General features: G+C 37.6%; 1 protein-coding gene across 1 annotated transcript in view; it reads right to left on the reverse strand.

The window, feature by feature from the left end:
• Positions 1 to 5,000, reverse strand: part of LOC124391294 (diencephalon/mesencephalon homeobox protein 1-B-like) — a 41,887-nt gene that overhangs the window by 10,346 nt on the left and 26,541 nt on the right. Inside the window, 3 exon segments of the mRNA XM_046857775.1 lie at positions 1,824 to 1,883; positions 2,065 to 2,131; positions 4,321 to 4,532. The gene's annotated coding sequence lies outside the window, so the exon portion shown is untranslated.

Genomic DNA, 5,000 nt, shown 5'->3' on the forward strand with positions numbered 1-5,000 from the left:
AGTAATAATAATAATAATAATAATAAAATAAATACTATCACCTACACCCCCTCCCCCATCCCCCCCGCGCCTATCGGATCTGATCTCGGTCTGATTATCCGGGGTCCGAGCTCGAGGTTACAGCTCTGATTGCCGCCGGGGAAAGTCAGAGAAACGATCTAACACGCAGTTTATCATCCTGACAACCACATCACCGTCATCTACAGGACAAAATGAACACTTATAACCCCTGTATGTCACTTCACCCCCCACCTTCAAACCCCGCACGCGGATGATCCGCATCGCCCCCGACCACCTTCTGCTCTGATCATCTTCTATTATAAATCATTATTTATTTTCTATTCTTTATTCCTTCATATTACACAGCAAGTAAACATCCTCAAAGACTTTTAGAAAAAGTTAAGCTAACACACATCCAAAAAGTGAAACAAAAATGAAAATAACAGAAATAAAGAAAACATTTTATACAGTCAGGGAAATATTAAATTAATACGACCTTATTAGGGTTGTAAAATATTAACAATAATACACTTAGTTACTTATGTGTAATATAAAGCATACTGTATTATTATTATTATTATTATTATTATTATTATTATTATTATTATTATTATTAATTTATTTTTCTTATCATGTTAACATCATGATAATAATAATAATAATAATAATAATAATAATAATAATAATAAAAGGAATTCCAATTTCCAAAATATGTCCATTTCCTAATTTTCATGTTGTGCTCATTAAACCTTTCGAAAAAAATTTTTTTCCTCCTAAATTTATATCCTGTATTTAGAAGCATCTAATCTAGAAAACAGATCATTTTTTTGTGAGCACACATGACAATAAAACCCATTCTGATGTGTATGAATATATAATATATTATATTTATTATATAAAAAAGTTCTTAGTTTTATATGTAAATAAATTGTAAACAGTTATTTGATGTCGTTGTAATGAGCTGAATTTAACTTTAATAATTTATCTTTATATTTTATTATTGAGGTTAAAAGGATTTTTCTAGTCAATTCGTATATGGTTTAAAAGAAATAAATGTTTTTTTTTCTCAAACATTTCAGACAAAAAAATCTGTGAATGTTCAATATTTTGATTAAAACCTAATATCCTATTTCATGTTATGTGAAATGTCTGATATCATGCTTTGATTATTGACACGTGAGATACGTCGTCACGGCGACGGGATTTTAAAAAAGATTGTAAGGTTTTGATGAAACTTGTGGAGTCGGAGTCAGCTCAAGTGTACACTTCTATCTATCTATCTATCTATCTATCTATCTATCTATCTATCTATCTATCTATCTATCTATGTAATGTCTTTATGTTTTATTCTTTTATGTCTCTCTGCTTGTCCAATTCTCTCTCTTTCTCAAGATTTAACATTAATATAGACAAAAGTTAGCTACTCTCGCTCTCTCTCTCTCTCTCTCTCTCTCTCTCTCTCTCTCTCTCATCCTGACTCTTGATTTTAGTAACCATCTCTCTTTTTCTGTACATGTTTTTTTCCTTTATGTGTCCCCCATCCCTTTATCTGTCTTTATTTATTCATTGACCCTGTCCCTGTTTTGTCTTTTTTCTTATTCTTTTCTCTTTTGGCTGTACTTTTCTTTCTTTTTCTCTGTCTCTCTCTGTCTATTCTATTCCATTTCTTGCTATATGTTTGGAAAAAACTTTTCTGTCGCTATTTCTTTTACACTTTACACTAATGGTTTTACAGCAAGTGACAAACTGTACATTTTGCAGTTTTGTGTGTGTGTGTGTGTGTGTGTGTGTGTGTGTGTGTGTGTGTGTGTGTGTATTCTCACCTGCAGGCTCGTTCCCTCGCAGCGCTGAAACTCCTCAAGCTGCCACTCGACTGCACTCGTCTGTTACAGATCCCAGATTTAAACCTTCATATTACACACCATGATGATGATGATGATGAGGATAATGAAGGTGTACAGGTGAGTGGAGCTGCCAGTGTGTGTGTGTGTGTGTGTGTGTGTGTGTGTGTGTGTGTGTGTGTGTGTGTGTGTGTGTGTGTATGTGTGTGTGAATGAGTTTTACCCCCACATTAGAGCTGGTGAGGGGGTTTTAAAGCACAGCAGCATTCAAACAACCAATCACACCAGGGCTAAAAGAGAGAGAGAGAGAGAGAGAGAGAGAGAGAGAGAGAGAGAGGAGGCAGGGTCAGAAAGTAACAGCAGACAACCAAAAACAAGCCAAAGCAATAAGTAAGGAAGGTAAGGAAAAGAAGACCATTATGGAGGAAGAAAGAAAGAAAGAAAAGAGACAAAAATGGAATGAGAACATGAGAGAGTGAATGAGAAAAAAGAGACTGTATGGTGAAAGAAAGGCTGAGGAAAAATGCATAAAAAGGAGAAAATGAGGAACAGAGACAGATACATAAAGAAAGAGTTTGGAAGAGACAGAAGAAGCAGGAAAGAAAGAATAAAGAGTCATGCCCAGTATGAAAGAAAGAAAGAAAGAAAAGAAAGAAAGAAAGAAAGAAAGAAAGAAAGAAAGAAGAAAACTATAGAGGAAGAAAGAGAGAAAGAAAAAGAAATAGAGACAGTAAGACACAGATAGACAGAAAATAAAAATGACAGAGAGACAGATAAATAAAGAAAGAGTCGAGATAAGAAAATGATGCCCAGTATGAAAGAGTGAATAAATGAGTGAGTGAATGAATGGGTATATGAGTGAGAGAGTAAATAAGTGAATGAATGAGTGAGAAAGTGAATAAGTGTGAGGTAATGAGTGAGAGAAGAAGTGAATAAGTCAGTAAATGAGTGAGTGAATGAATGAATAAGAGAATGAGTGAATAAGTTAAAGACAGTGAATAAGTAAGTGGGGAAGTGAGTGAATGAGTGAGAGAATGAAAGAATGAGTAAATGCATAAGAGAATGAGTGAGTAAGGGAGAAAGGGAGAAAGTGAGTGAATGAGTGAATGAGTGAGTGAATTAATAACACACTAATTATTAATTATAATTAATTAACTAATAACACATCCCTCATTCTACACATCCCTCCTTCCGCACATCCACACATCCCTCATTCCACACATCCACACATCCCTCATTCTACACATCCTTCCTTCCACACATCCACACATCCCTCCTTCCACACATCCACACATCCCTCATTCCACACATCCACACATCCCTCATTCCACACATCCACACATCCCTCATTCTACACATCCCTTCTTCCACACATACAAACATCCCTCCTTCCACACATCCACATCCTCATTCTACACATCCCTCCTTCCACATCCAAACATCCCTCCTTCCACATCCACACATCCCTCATTCTACACATCCATCCTTCCACACATCCAACCATCCCTCCTTCCACACATCCACATCCCTCATTCTACACATCCTCCTTCCACACATCCAAACATCCCTCCTTCCACACATCCACACATCCCTCATTCTACACATCCCTCCTTCCACACATCCAAACATCCTCCTTCCACACATCCACACATCCCTCATTCTACACATCCCTCCTTCCACACATCCAAACATCCCTCCTTCCACACATCCACACATCTCTCCTTCCACATAACCCTTCTTCTAAACAAGCCTCATTCCCCAAAACCCTTCTTCCACACACCCCTTCTTCCACATCCCTCCTTCCACACATCCACACAACCCTCCTTCCACATCTCTCATTCCAATCATCCCTCCTTCCACATCTCTCCTTCCACACATTCCTCATTTCACATCTCTCCTTCCACACATTTCACATTCCATTCATCCCTCCTTGCACACATCCCTCCTTCCACACATCGCTCCTTCCACACATTCCTCTGTTCACACATCTCTCCTTCCACACATCCCTCCTTTCAAACATCCCTCATTCCATACATCCCACCTTCCACACATCCCTCATTCCATACATCCCCCGTCCACACAACCCTTCTTCCACTCATCCCTCCTTTCATACATCTACTCATTAACACATCTACACATCCACACATCCCTCCTACTGCACATTCACACAACCCTCCTTCAGCACATCCCTCCTTACAAGAAAGTAAGAAAAAATAGTACAGTAGGAAGGAGAGAGGGAAGAAAGGAAGGACGAAGAGAAAAAAGGGAAGAAAGAAAGAAGGAAGGACTGGGAAAAGTAAAAAATAAAATAAAAGGAAACTGCCTGTTTCCTGGTTCTTGTATAATAAAAGTCATGGAGAGTGGGCAGGGGAGCAGCAATGTAAGAAAAAATGTCAATGTTTCAGGTTAATTTCACATAGGATGAAGTTTAAACTGGTTTTGTTGGATCCCGTGTCTTCTTTTTTCCACACAAACTAACCGAGCTCAGCTTCAGGAAACTTCCCACCCTGCTGACATATTCAAGCTGGCAGTTGCATTTAGTGGCAGTTGAGTTTGTGCTCGGACACAACAGGACCCTTTGTGGTTCTTTAATCCTGTGGCTCTGTGGCCTTCTCCACGCTCAGGGATAAAAGCCCCATCACACTCCACTCCTATTTTAGAGAGAAAATCTGCCCTAATCCTTCGCTTTACCTAAACAAAAGAAGAGGAAAAATGAGAGGGTGTAGGAAAAAAAAAACTGTGCAGGATCATTGCAGGACTTTGAGCAAATATCTATAGCAACAGTTTTAGTGCAGAAGCTAACGAGTCCTGACAGCTGCTGTACTCCAAATAAAAAGTTTTAAAATACAAATAGTTTGTGATGAGTTTAAACATTGATCACTAATATGGAAAAAGGAGTCAGAAACTACAATTTGAAGACTTAATTAATATAGAAATGTACAATTTTAATATACTGTATATTTTTTTTACACTGCCTGAAAGATGTTTTGGACCTTAAAGAAGTCCAGAGAACCAATCCCTGGTCTGGAATTGATTTCAACTCAATTTCAAGAGATTCAGCAAATATTGAAGTGACAATACTACAGAAATGAATTTTAGTCAATGTGCAGCTGTATATCAGTACAGATTTATTGTCCTCTAAAAATAACTCAACATACA

This window comes from Silurus meridionalis, chromosome 1, assembly GCF_014805685.1.
Source record: "Silurus meridionalis isolate SWU-2019-XX chromosome 1, ASM1480568v1, whole genome shotgun sequence".
Classification (NCBI taxonomy): domain Eukaryota; kingdom Metazoa; phylum Chordata; class Actinopteri; order Siluriformes; family Siluridae; genus Silurus; species Silurus meridionalis.